The sequence below is a fragment of the Oryctolagus cuniculus genome, chromosome 2 (assembly GCF_051225735.1).
Source record: "Oryctolagus cuniculus isolate XC-2025 breed Fujian yellow rabbit chromosome 2, ASM5122573v1, whole genome shotgun sequence".
Taxonomy (NCBI): Eukaryota; Metazoa; Chordata; class Mammalia; order Lagomorpha; family Leporidae; genus Oryctolagus; species Oryctolagus cuniculus.
In genome coordinates, this window is record NC_142868.1 from 188,799,157 (window position 1) to 188,813,932 (window position 14,776).

Below are 14,776 nucleotides of genomic sequence, written 5' to 3' on the forward strand. Positions count from 1 at the left end.
GGACAGAATCTGGTGCCCTGACCAGGAATAGAATCCGGGGTGCCGCTGCCGCAGGCGGCACCCTATTGAGCAGCCTATTGAGCCACAGGCGTCAGCCAAAGAGCCCAAATTTCTAACCAACATGCTGTCTCTCAGGTAATGTAAGTCCTGCTGGGGCCATATTTTGAAGAATTTTTTATATCAGTCAAAAGTCCCTTTTGCTAGTAACTTTGGGAAACAGCCTCTTCCAAAAAAAAATATGTTTTCACGTGTTAGGACTATGACTTGCTCAAACATAAAATGCATGAAGTATTAAAAACCAAGCTCTATTTACTTGGCAGTTTTCCTGTAGATTTGTCCCTGTGGCAGGATCTTCTTGGTCTCCTCTATCTGTCTGAGAATGCTGCAGCACAGCCCTTGGTCTTCATCATTATTACTTTCAGAGATGGCTGCTCTTTTCTAAGGCGCTGAAGTTCTCTGATGATACAACATGAAGGCTGAAAACAGACAATCAAACCCCAGTGGATGTTTCATATCATTCCCAAATGAGCATTTAAGTGTTTTAACAAGGCTGCTGCTATGGTTTGAATGTTTGTATTCCTCCAAAATTCAAGTTGAAACAATTCCAGTGCAATTCTACCAAGAGGTGGGGCTTTTAAGCAGTGATGAGGTCACGAGGACTTGGGCCTCACGAAAGGGATTTAGTGCCCTTATTAAAGACCTTGAGGAAGTGTGTTTGTCTTATTTTCCCCTTCACCATGTGAGGATGCAGTGTTTAACCCCTTCTGCCATGTGAGGATGCAAAAGAGGTGCCGTTTATGAAACAAGGAGCAAGGATTTCTTAGACACTGAATCCTTTGGTGCCCTGATCGTGAACTTCAGTCTCTAGAACTGTGAGAAATAAATTCCTGCTACTTAATTCACTAAGATTCAAGTATTTTGTTGAAGGGACAGATTAAGATAGTCATTGTTGGTTAAGGTATTTCCTAAAATGGACATTAATTTCTCACGCACTTCTTTAAGGTATACACAAGGCAGTATAATCCAATCTAAAACTAAGAAAAAAAATTGCACAGAGATGGATGGACATCCAAATTTCATATGAAACATGACCTCGGGAGCACGCACGTGGCTTAGCAGTTAAGTCACCTGTGTCCCACCTCAGAGTACCTGAGCTTGGTTCTCCTGGTTCTGGTGCTTGACCCCAGATTCCTGCTAATGAACACATCAGAAGTCCGGATCGATAGCTACAATAATTGTGTCCCTGCCACCTATTTGAGAAACATGGATTCCATTCCCGGTTCCAAGATTTGGCCTCAACCCAGCCCCATTTGTTTTAGACATTTGGGGAATAAACTAGTAGATAGAAACTCTTTATTTGTATGTGTGTGTGTCTCCATCTCTCTGCTTTCAAATTAATATATTTAAAACATTTTTAAAGGAACATAACCTTGATTTTAGTAACCAACTCCAGTAGAATATCTCCTGCCATTTTTTTTAAAGTTTAATCTTCATTTCCTCCCACTTCCCAGGCCACACAAAATGCTTTCCAGGGCACTGTCTTCATCATGGCTATAGTAACTAATGCATTAACCCATTCAATCAAAAAGTGTTCAGTGAATAACTATTCAATTCAGGAATGTCTGGGGCAGAGGCAGAAAATGAAGTCATGGACCTGCTGGAATTGAGGAAATCACGGTGCTCCGCACACTTCCTGGGGACAAGCACCTGATCTGGACTTACAGCTGGAAGGGAAGAGACGACAGGGGTGGAGAGGCTACGTGTTAGGGAAGAAGAGTGCTCTCAGTGAAGAGAATTGCCTGGGCAGTTGGCCCAAGAGTCACAAAAATATTCAGGAAGTTAAAGAGTATTTTTCTGAAGAAGTAAACAAAAAGTTGATTGGCTGGAGCTCACTGGTGACATGAAATTGAAGACCCGAGTGGGAGTTCATTCTCCAACACCTTGGGGGGGCAGTGACATGATCAAATTTTCATGTTGAGAATTTCACTCATTCATGGCATCCCCTGCATGCTTTGGTCTATGTGTGAGTTAGATAATAGTTGTATAATTCCTGGATTTCACAAAATACTCCCAATAACACATTTGTATACTTGATCATCATAACCATATTATTAAGGCCAGTGATATTTTCCCATTTAAGTTTTTTGAAATTTACGAGTGAGAGATAAGGGACGGGAGGAGAGAGAGCACAAGTATGTGAGACTAAGCACTCCCATCTGCTGGGTCACTCCCCAAATGCCCACAAGAGCCAGAGCAGGGCTGGGCTGAAGCTGGGAACCAGGAACTCAATTCCAGTCTCGCAGGAGGGTGGCGAGGACTCAATTATCTGAGCCATGACTGTTGCCTCTCGCAGTCTGCCTTGACCAGGAGTCAGAGCTAGAACTTGAGCCCGTGTACTCCAACATGGGCAGGGGGCATCGTAACTGGAGTCTTAACTGCTAGGTCAAACACCTGCCTCAGCTTTTTCTATTTTTAACCAGAGAAAAAATTAAAACTCAGAAAAAAAAAAGTAAATGTTTTAGGACTGGATCTAGCCATTTCGTCTTCTCTCCATTACCACTTTGTCATTATCCTACTTTTTTGGGCCAGAGGAAAGGAGCCTGTGCTTATATTGACAACTTGTTCTGGACACAATGCACACAGATGCTAAACACAGAATGACCGGCTACACTTGATTGTAATAGATGTGAATCTGAAAATGGTGCATGTGAAAATTCTGTGGAAAAGACCAGGGACTCCTTTAAATAAATATCTGTCTACCTGTGTTCATACGGAACAATCTCCAGTACAGTCATTTTTTAAAGCAAGTTAAAATACAGCAGACTAGTGCACATATTATGCTACATACACAAACACACCTCAGCATCAACATGGTGTCTGAGAAAAGGTGTTGGTGACTACCTCAAGAAAGGGACTTGGGAACAGGAAATAGACTAATTTTCACTTTATTGCATAAGTAATGGCTTTCTTTTTATTTTTAAAGGTAGCATTTTGTTACAAAAAGGATATTTTTGATAATATTATAATTCTTCACTAAGTCAGAAGAAGAATTTCAAAATATAAAGCCAGAAACAGCCAGCAGAATACCACCGCTTTTTTTTTTTTTTTTTATAATCTACATAGAGTATTTGACACACTCCAGAAAGAGATTCTCTGGAATTTACACGCCTAAGGAACCCGTACGTGTTCTTACATCAGCTATTTGACGCCCCATCACCCAAGGCCTGTGCCCAGCCACTGTGCTCCAAGGAGGTTCAAGCACTTCACCCAGTGTCTGACCTCCAAGCCAGGCCATCCCTGCCCAGTCACTGTTGAAATGGATGATGTCAACAATTCAGCATTTGATCCTGAAACTCCACTGACAGAGTTCAAGTTCATGAAAAATGTATTTCAAGTGGGGGTAGCAGAAAAGTAACAGAAGCCGGTCTTCTCAAAGTCCAAGGCCAATGTTTTTGAAGCTATCTGTTTTCTGTGGTGTGAATTAACTGCTTCACAAGGAAAAGGAGATCTCAGTCACATCTATTCGGGAGATCATATTTTTACCTCTTCTTATTTCTTTGGAACCCTTAAAACTTATTAAAAAATACTGACTGATTTAAAAGTCAGAATGACAGAGAGACAGAGAGGGAGAGTAAAATGAGAGAGATCCCATCCATTGGGTCACTTTCCAAATGGTCGAAACAGCCAGGTCTGGGCTGCCAAAGCCAGGAACCAGGAAATTCATCTAGCTTTTCCACATGGGTTACAGGGGCCCAAGCATTCAGTTCATCTTCTATTGCCTTCCCAGGTGCATTAGCAGGAAGCTGAATAAGGAAGCAGAGTATCCAGGACTTGAACCCGTGCCTAGCTATGAGATGCCAGAATTCCAAGTGGCATCTTAACCTGCTGCACCACACTGCTGGCACTCTATTAGAAATTCTTGACTAGGGAACTCTCCTTTTTCCATTTGTAAGTGGAACGCCATGGGGGTAACATTGCCATAAGCTGTGTGAAGACTGACAGTAACTCTTCGGCTGGTCAGGCTTCTTGACACCCTCTCCTTCTGCATTTCCCACCTTCATCTTGGGTTTGTCTGTGTAATTTGCTTTGGCCCATGGGAATCAGCAAAGAGCAAATGCAGATTTGATGAAGGGATGTGTACCATCCCTCTTGGGGCTCTGTCTTGGAACCCTCACGCTGTGAAGAAGCCTTGAGCAAAAGACCACGCAGAGAGGAAGAGCCCAGCTTCCAACCCCCAGGCTAGTGAATGCTAGCTGCACGAGTGAGCCAATGTGAGCACGGAATTCTGACAAGGAATAAATCATTGTTGTTTAGAGCCATTACCTTTTGGGATGGTTTGCTAGGCAGTGAAAGGTAACTGATCCAGACAGTTCAAAGTCAAGGTTAGCAGTAGTGCAAAAACTGGGGACAACTAAGCTCCATTCTCTACCTCAGTTTACTTTTGTGCAGAAAGAAAATCAGAATAGATAACATCGAACAAAACTTCCAGCTCTCCTGTTGTGTTTAATACAAAAGGAATGTGTTCTGTATAAATGTTCTATTATTTTGGCATCCATTTGACCCCTAACTGCAGGGCTTGAGCTCAGCATATATCTTTCAGGTGAAAGAGAGCTGCACTTGAGAATTGGCAAATCTGGCTCCCAGTCCCTTGGGCTGACTTAGTCCAGATGTTAAAATCGAAATATCAGAGTCTGGAGTGAGATTCTTTGCAAAATAAAAGGTGAGATGATGGCCCCAGACTCTGCCTGCTCACTCCGGGGGCTGGAGGAGTGTGGCAGGGCAGCAGGACCCTGAGCACTCTGAGCTGCAACATTTGTGTTTACAGCACGCAGGGCAGCAGGACCCTGCGTGTTCCAAACTGCACTGTTTGTGTTTACAGTGCACGGGGCAAGAAGAGCAGCAGAAACCGGCCAGATTCCCAGCCAAGCTTCCTAGCTGTCCGGGAGGAATAGGAGTGTGGGATCACACTTTGTTTATTTGTGGTTCTTTTAAGTGATGTCCAGAGACCTACATTTCATGCTTGTTTGAAAGTGTATATGTAACTGGGGAAGCTGTGAAACAGCAGCGGCCTTCACTCCGGTTATTTACTTATTTAGTCATATGTCAGCATGCAGTTCATTGAGTCGTAATTCTTTTCAGTGCCCTAAGATGGCCAGCATTTGAGGGTATCAAAAGGAAATCTGCATCTCATCTTTACAAATAGTTACTAGGACATCAGATTGGGCTGCTTCTGTTTCAATTATCGTAGGATTTTTGTTTGTTTGTTCCAAAGACTTTCTTTGATTGGAAATGTGACTTACAAAAGAAGAGGGATAAAAGAAAAAAAATATCCATTTCAGAGGGAGGAAAAAAAATACAAGTCATCCCAAAATAAACTGAAGCAAATTCCTTGAAAGTGATGAAAACTGCTTTAAGATGTGCAGATTCTAAGATGGGGAGCAAAGCAGTTGTTCATAATCACTGCCCTTTTCTGCAAAGATCTTAACTAAGGGACATATGCATGGAGCATGACATGATACCCCATGTATAAGTACAATCCGTCAAATGTTTTAATTAAAAGAAAAACTTTAAAAATCAAATGAAAACAAGCACACGCTGCATTTTTGCTATCTTGCCTTGTGTTTATTGGCAGCATTAAAAAAATGCTTCTTGAAGGAAGAATTTCTAAATCAAGGAAAAAGAAACCCAAACGTTAGATAAAGACAAAGAAATACCACCTTTGTCACGTTTCTAAGAAGACAGACAACCAGAATCTACGAAAAATAATTTGTAACTTACACAATATTCTAAAAGTTTGCTGGCAGGGAGAGGCACTCGAACTCCAGAGGCGTTTAACTCAGAGAGAGGCATTTCCCTTGGTTTCCTGCCCTTTCTGTGTGCAATGCAAGAAGGCAGTGGCAGGAGGATTTTGTACCCTGGAAGGGGCAGCAATCGGCTGGCTAACAGCTCTCTTCCCAGTGGTCTCTCCTGTTCACCCCTGTCCACTGCCACTCGTGGAACAGGGGGTTGCAGCAGAAGCTGAGGGACAGGGTACAGCGCAGTCTCCACCCGCAGAAAGCTAAGCCACACTTAGGGCTCTCTCTGTGGGGAAAATGCCTACAGACGGTGGAGCTGAGGAATCTGGAAAGGTGGGGTCATTCTCACTCTCATTTTTATAGCCATCACTGACAATCAGTCTTCAGAGATAAAAGCTTATTTGGAAATTCAGCCAGCATGTTAACTATGGTTGAGAGCGAATGGCTCCCTCTTCTCTCATTTTGGTCAGAGATTTACGCCCCTTCCAAGACAGCCCTGGTCTTATTTATGTCCCTGTGCTGGAGAATGGGCTTGAGGTTGCTTCTAACAATAATAAGCTCTATTTATGCCTTGTGGGGCTGAGCCCAGGCATTCAAAGCAACTCAGCCCCAAATAGGCACCCAGAATGTAGGGAGAGTCAGCCCCAGGGGCCTTTACCAAGATTGTTTCCCCTTGACCTCCTGACACTCAGATCTCAGGGCCCTGTGTCAGAAGGGACTGCCACATCCTCTGGGTTCTGAGCCGTTTTGGGTACTACTTCCGCTGAAATCTAGGTACAACCTTACTAAGGAAGCCTCTACCAGTAGTGATACAACCAGCAGTCAGAAATAATAGTAACAGGCCTCCTGAGTATAATTCTATGACAATTTTTATCTAAAAGGAACCCCCACACACACAATTTCACTTGTTGCTATAATACACATATACACTCATTAATATATGTGAAGTGTATTGATAAATTTGGAGAACATTAGACCTTATCAACTGTTGTCCTTTTTGCCTTCTCAACATTCTGAAGTTTCATAAACTTACGTGGAATTTATCAGGCCATAGATTAGCTTGATGCACAAATTTGCAAAGGAGCTTAGAAGGGGCTTACTTTTCAATTAAAATGTCGAATGTTAAGTACATTGACATCTCAGAAAGAAGTAGGAAATATATTCCAACATGAGCCACAATGATGCCATCTTTCTATGTAAAAAGTTACAAAAATCTTCTCTACCAATTGTTAAATGGCGCCCCCTTCCTGACAATGTTCTAACTGTAGAGTTTCTAAGAATCTTGTATAGATAATTTTACGTGGACCTGTATCACAGAAAATGGATTGATTTTCAGAGTGGGGGAAGAGTCTTATCAATTTGGTGAATCACTCCAAACTATTTTTGAGCAGAAACTGTGTAAATAACTGGAGATAAATGAGAATCCTAGGATTTGAGGAATCCTGTAAGGGGAGACCATGAGAGTAAAAGTAAACTAAGTACTGCAATCCAGGCCAAAGAGTGCTATATTTGAGATGTGGGCCAAGTGCTGTTTATTTTAGAAATAATAACTTTGCCAGAGTAGTTTAATGAGGGCTATTTAACAAGTAAGTTACATAAGTGATTTATAAATCACTAACATTTAACTAGATGGTTAAATGTTGACCAGGAATAAAAGGTAGAGAGAGAATTCTGGACCACTAAAATGGAATTTAAAATTCTTCACAGTCTGAAAGGAGATGTTAGAATGAGTGAGGATTGAATCACTTAGACCGGTAGCTTTGCACGAGCTGTGTAAGAGAGTAAAAGGAGATACTGAGGCATTATACCAGGCTACTTCAAAAAGTTCACAAGAACTGGAATTAAAAGATGAGTTTATTTTGATGCTTCCAAATTTTGAAATCACATATATGAAGGGCTTTCAAGACATTCATGGATACATGCATCATGGAGAAATTATGCTTGGATTTTGAAATTTGGGGGTACCAAAATAAACTTAACTTTCAATTCCATTTTCCACAAACTTTTTGAAGCACCCTTACATACAAGACTGAACAGTTTAGGTGTTGGATATAAGGTACAAGGCAGGGGTTGGCCTGGTGGCACAGCAGGTTAAGCCCCTGCTTGTGACACAGGCATCCCATATCAGAGTGTCAGTTTGAATCCCTGGAGCTCCATTCCAAATCCAGCTTCCTGCTAATGTGCCCAGAAGGGCAGTAGGGGATGTTCCAAGCACTTGGAGCCCTGCCACATGTATGGAGGACCAGGTTGGATTTTCTTGTTATTGGCCTAGGCCTGGCCAAAATCTGGCTTTTGTGGACATTTGCTAAGTAAATCAGTGGATAGAAGACATGTATGCCTGTCTGTTTTTCTCTCTCATGCTGCCTCTAAAGTCATTCAATAAATAGTATTTTTTTTTTGACAGGCAGAGTGGACAGTGAGAGAGAGAGACAGAGAGAAAGGTCTTCCTTTGCCGTTGGTTCACCCTCTAATGGCCGCCACAGCCGGCGTGTTGCGGCCGGCGCGCCGCGCTGATCCGATGGCAGGAGCCAGGTACTTATCCTGGTCTCCCATGGGGTGCAGGGCCCAAGCACTTGGGCCATCCTCCACTGCACTCCCTGGCCACAGCAGAGCTGGACTGGAAGAGGGGCAACCAGGACAGAAGCCGGCGCTCCGACCGGGACTAGAACCCGGTGTGCCGGCGCCGCTGGGCGGAGGATCAGCCTAGTGAGCCGCAGCACTGGCCTCAATTAATATTATTTTAAAAGGGCAAAAAGCAGCAACACAAAAGTTGTCACGTAGTCTGGCATGCACTGGGGTGTATTTCAGTGCTGCCCTCCGTTCCAGTCCATGAAACACCTCTGCAATCATCTGTGTAGGAGGTCGATTCTGTGTCAAGCCTCTGGGTACACAGAAAAGACTTAGAAGCATCTCTTGTTTTCTCCACATAGCCACAATAGGGAAATATTATAAATCCATAGCAGAACAAGGCAGAAGAAAGGATCCACACATTGAGTTTTTGTAGAAAAGTAGTGAAAAGAGTATACAAGTATATTATGCTGTTGTGTAAGAAAGAAATAGAAATAAGAAAAAAATGTGTAAATCTCATGGTTTGGGCATAAAGAAACATCGGAAGGATTAAGATAAACTGGTCGACCACAAGACTGACAGAGGGAAGGCTGGGCTGGCAGTAGTTTGGACTTTAGGAAATATTGAAGCTCTTAACATTAAAAAATAAAATTAATAAGACAGAAAGGGAAAACTCAAATGCAAAAAAAAATTAAGTAAATACAACTTCATCTAGAATGAGTAATAGCAGCATGCCAAAGGAAAAGGAGTAACACAAGTGACTATAGGATAGGCACTACAAATATGTAATTTCAGTCTACAGGAAGTGGAGATGCGAACAAACCTTAAACTGTTGTTTTTTAAAAAGGCACCTTGGGCTTGGCAATTCTAGAATTAAATTTGCACTTTGGAATTGAGTAAACTGGTAAGTGTGTTGGCACAATCTGTAGACGATATTCTCACCATGGAAGCAAAAAGATATAAATATAAAAAAAATGGGAAAACAAGGAAAAATATAGAGTTGTATTGGAACTGGAGGTGTTGGTATAAACTATTGATTCCATTATATACATGTAATTACATACCTATATAAATATGTTTTTACCCTAGCTCTAGCTGCTAAAATTATTTAACAGCACTGACACACAATATCACCCCTAGAACCTAAATCTTGATTTCTCAATAGCATTTTTTGCTATAAGAAAAAAGAAATGGGTGATTTCAGGGCTGGAGTAATAAAAGTACAAACTAATACTGCAATGTCTTACCTTACCCAAAACTAAGTAATTTCTCAGGAAAATGCATGAAGAAATTTATGTTTTTTTAAGCATTAAATTGTCAAGTCAACTGTATTTTTATTTGTAAGTCAAGAGACAGAGAGGAAGATCTTCTGTCAGCTGGTTCACTCCTCAAATGCCTGCAACAGCCAGATCTGGGCCAGGCTGAAACCAGGAGCTCAGAACTCAACCTAGGCCTCCCAAGTGGGTGACAGGGGCCCAGGTAATTGAGCCATCATCTGTACCTACCAGAGTTAACGTTACCAAAAAACTGGAATCAAAGTGGAGACAGGACTCAAATCCAGGCATTCCAATATGAGATGTGGGCATCCCAAGTGGGGTTTTCACCCATGTGCCAAACATGTTCTCCAGGGAGAATGTTTAAAAGAGGTGATTGCTAGCTTGAGGGGACTCCCTCTGGCCACAAAATAAATATGAAAGGTGATATATTAAAATATGAATCCATGAGTATAAACTGAAATTGATACATGATAGATAGATATATATGGACACATAGACAGATGATAGAGGATAGGAAGGAAGGAAAGAGGGTGGGAGGGAGGGAGGAAGTGAAGGAAGGGAGGGTGAGAGGACAGAAGAAAGAAGGAAGGCAAGGAAGGAGAGAAAGAAGAAATAAATAGAAGGGGGCTTTCATCATTCTAGAATGCCACGGTGTGAGTGAAGTAATGCAATCATCAGGATGTTACTGACCCCAGGTTCTTTGGCTTACTTGCAAACAGAAATAGACAAGAGGCCAACATGCAGCCCAGATAAAGTTTATTAGAGGATTCTGCTCAAACACAAGGTAGAGAGAATGTGGGAAGAGATTCCACAGACGATCTTTTGATGGAAGCCGAACAGGTGCTTTCATGGGGTTGGAGAAGCTAGGGGTTTCTCGCCCTGCTCAGCACATGGCCCTTCGATCTGCACCAGGCCTGGAGTTCTGGCTCAGCCCCTTGGCACACAACACTTAGCTTTATACCTGCCTTGGTGTTCTGTGCAGGCACTATTGGAATTATTTGCATATGCCAATGTTTCCCACTACCACCACCCCAGGAAGGTCACATGTCCATCATATTGGGCTACTCTGTACAGACACGTGGGGTGGGGAAGTCCCTGAAAGGGAAGTAGAGGGTCTTTTGTGGTTAAGGTCTAGATACTCCTTGTTCCTGATTGTTTTGGAGATAGATTGGGAGATGGATACCTGTCAGGTTGTGAGATAATTGATTTATTGAGCCCTGTTTCTATCCCATTTCATTTTGGGGCAAAGCTCCTTCATTCATGTAAAAATGTAGAAATTAAGGGCCAGCACTGTGGTGTAGCTGATTAAGTGTCTGCCTATAATGCCAGCATTCCATATGAGCTCTGATTAGAGTCCTGCCTGTTCCACTTCTGATCCAGCTCCCTGCTACTGCACTTGGGAAACCAGCGGAAGATGGCCCAAGTATCTGCCATCCATGTGGGAGATCTGTATGGGGATTGGGGCTTGTGGCTTTGGCCTGGCCTAGCCCTGACCATTGCAGCCATTTAGGGAGTGAACCAGCAGATGGAAGATTCTAACTCTGATTTTCAAATAAATAAATTAATTAATTAATTTTAAAAAACTAGGAGATAAATCTTATGAATTGCGTTGGGGGGTGGGGTGGGGAGCATCCTACCCGTAAGAGGAGAAACTGAATTACTTATTAGCCAATAATCAAAGTTAGCATCAGCAAACCTTGTAGCCTTCTGGATATGATATCCTGAGGACACTACAATTTTATAGGATTCCAAATGGAGATACACAACCAGAATATGATCATGAGGTAATATCAGACAGACTTTGAGTAAAGAATACATTACACAAATCAGTTATTCTGTAGTCTTCAATAATGTCCATCACATACAAAACTTAGCAAGGCTAAGGAACTATCGCAGATTAAAGAGAACAAAAGAGAAATGAAAGCCAAATGTAATATATGATCCTGTATTTGCTCCTGTGACAGAGGGAAAGAAGAATATATGGAGCACAATTGGGGCAGTTGACAAAATGAAACATGCAATGCTGAGTCAATAAAAATTTTGGATCAATGGTATATTTCATAAGTTTCATGAACATATAGAGGATACAAAAGAGAATATCAGATTTTCTTAGAAAATACATCTGAAATCTTACAGAGTAAAGGAATATGGTTTGTTTATGACAGAACTTCAAAAAGGTTCACAGAAATGGTATTAAAGGATAGTGGACATTTTCCTTGGACATTTTGAAGGCCTCTCATATATAAAAACTATTCTTATGTGGGTCAAAAAAATGGCAAAACACACACATGCATGTGTAGACACACACAACCCAAGTATATAAAGACAGGCTGTTGGCGTGAGTATTTGGTGCAGTGGTTAAGTTGTTGGTTGGGATGCCCATGTCCTATATTAGAGTGCCTGGGTCTAAGCCTCAGCTCTGCTCTGATTCCAGCTTCCTGCTAATGTGCACCCTGGGAGGCAGCAGCTGACAGCTCACATGGTTGGATTACTGCCACCCACATGGGAGACCTGCTGGATGGAGTTCCTGGCTTTCAGTTTCAACCTGGTCCAGCATCGGCAGTTACAGGAATTTTGGGGAGTGAACCGGTGATAAGAGTACTATCTATAGATCTGTCTGTCTGTCTATCTATCACCTATCTACTTTTCAAATAACAAAAATAAAAATAATTCTATTACTGTAGAGTCATCAGATGCTACCTTAATGAATGCATTGTGAGAAAAAATTAAGACAAAGAAGGGAACAATGTCATTGCTTTTCACATCCTGTTCATAGAAGAAACTATTTTTAAATCCCTCGAAAATATTTTAAAGGCTACACAACAAGAGCCATGTAGAGTTGTGAGCTTAGAACATAATGGCTAGTGATAAAATTAACATCAACAAACCTCGTATCATAATATCATAAATATCAAATCCCAATTTTATTAACTGCTAGATGGTTCACTTCTACATAGTATTGAACAATTAACAGAGTGCCTTCAGATATACTATCTCTGTGTTAATAATACTGTCAATAATAAGTTATTTATGAAGAATTTACACTGCAGAGATCACTCTATTAAGTGTTTTACATATTCCTCTTTAATCATTACGATAGCTCCATCAAGTACTGACTAGTATCCTTATTTTACATGTATCTCAGGTAGATAGGTAACTTTTCTCCTATACCAGCAGGTTAGTAGAAGAGCTAAGAAGACTAACACTAAAATCCAATCTCTTAATTATCATGTTCCTTTAATGACCTTATAAGTAACAACTCAATGATTTCAATAAAGAAATTTAGACCTCCAAAAAGTTTAAGGATTTCTTTGTATGGAATAGCCAGGTCATTTGACTCTAAATTTGGCATCATTCCGACCATGATGCTACAAAAACACATAAAATAAAGAAAGTACTTGGTAAGTTGTCATGTATGTGAATATTTGAGATTTAGTTGTCATTACCTCTCAAAATTCCCTTAATGTATCAGGAGAGCGAGCAGCAGTTGGAATTAAAAGGGATGCTGTGCCACTTTGGAATTCAGTTGGGCAATTTCTTATAAAGTTAAACATACACTTACCATTTGACCTAGCAGTCCCACTCTTAGGTATTTACTCAAGAGAAATGAAAATATATGCTCACATAAACTCTGGATAGGAAAGCTTATTGCAGCTTTATTCATAATTGCCCCAGACTGGAAACAACCCAAATGTCCTTCATCTGGTGAACAGATAAACAAACGGGAACATCCATTCAGTGAAAGAGTACTCAGCAATAACATGAAATGAATTACTGATGCATGGAACAACACGGGTGAATCAGAAATAAAAATCATCTTTCTAAATGAAAGCAGCCACATTAGAAAAGCTGTTATTCCATTTACATGGTATTCTCAGAAAGGTCAAATATAAGGATCTAAAACAGAGACTTCCGGGGCTGAACACAGAGCACGCATATTGACTAAAGAGAAGCATGAGGAAGCTTTTTCAGGTGATATAAATGTTCATAATCATCAATGTGTTTGTGGTCACATGACTGCATGCTCAGGTTAAAAAGTCTCAGGACTGGGGCCAGCGTTGTGGGATAGTGGGTTAAACAGCTGCCTGTGACACCAGCATCCCTTATTAGCACTAGTTTGATTCCCCAGCTGTTCCACTTCCAATTCAGCTCCCTGCTAATAATGTGCCTGGGAAAGTAGCAGAAGATGACTCGAGTTTTTGAACCCCAGCCACCCAGCTGGAGACTCAGATGAAGCTTTGGACTGGCCTAGCCCTGGCCATTGCAGCCATTTGGGGAATGAACCAGCAGATGGAAGATCTCTGTTTCTCCCCTTGTCTCTGTAACTCTGCATTTCAAATAAATAATAAATCTTTTTTTTAAAATCACAGGATTTCACTCAGAAAATATGGAGATATTATCCAATGTAAGTTATACTCTACTCCAATCAACCTGACTTAAATTCAAAAGGACGAAGGAATATATTCAAATACTGGTGGGCACACTCAGAACCCACAAGGCTTACTGAGAACACCTTTCAAGAAAAAGCATCAATATGCTGGAGATAATGCCTCAAGGTTTCCTGGGAAATGCACATGCACCCACATTTTACATAAATGCATCTCTACAAAGGGTTTTTGTTATCCTACAGCCTGCTTTTGCTTCTTGTTCTTTTTTCATAATCTTACAATAATAAAACTGCATTCTATGGAAAGGTACTCGCTTGGAGTGGAACTCAAGGCAGCTTACCTTTGTTCTCTTCTCTGAGACTCACTTCAGTGCTGCCTCCTTTCTGGTGGAGCCCCCCTTCTTCTCTCCAACTCCTCATATTTCAAGGCTTGGCTGAGCTCTGCCTCCCTGGCTACCTCTATAAAGTGTTGCAGTCCCAGCTGTTTTCTGTTCTTACTACCTACCATTATTTCTGATTGCCTACAACCTCTTGCTCTGAAATGTTGATATAGTATGGTAGATTAGTGGCCACCAATATCAATTTGTCTTATTCCTTCATAGAAGGTAGTCTTCCTAGATATCTTTGCGATTAAGTAGAGCCATGTGATTGATAGAAGCCAAGGGACTGTGAGAATTGATTTATGATGCTTCTAGAACAGAACTTAGAAGAGCAAGTGTGAAATATCAATGGAATGGCCTTCCCTGCTT

General features: G+C 41.3%; 1 long non-coding RNA gene across 2 annotated transcripts in view; it reads right to left on the bottom strand.

Annotated features, from left to right (window-relative positions):
• LOC127489227 (uncharacterized) overlaps positions 1 to 14,511 on the bottom strand; it is a 174,385-nt gene extending 159,874 nt beyond the window's left edge. For both annotated transcript variants that reach the window (XR_016230557.1, XR_016230556.1), the window contains exon 1: positions 14,369 to 14,511. This is a non-coding gene — a long non-coding RNA (uncharacterized LOC127489227). The remainder of the gene's footprint in view (positions 1 to 14,368) is intronic.
• Positions 14,512 to 14,776: the final 265 nt, after the last annotated feature.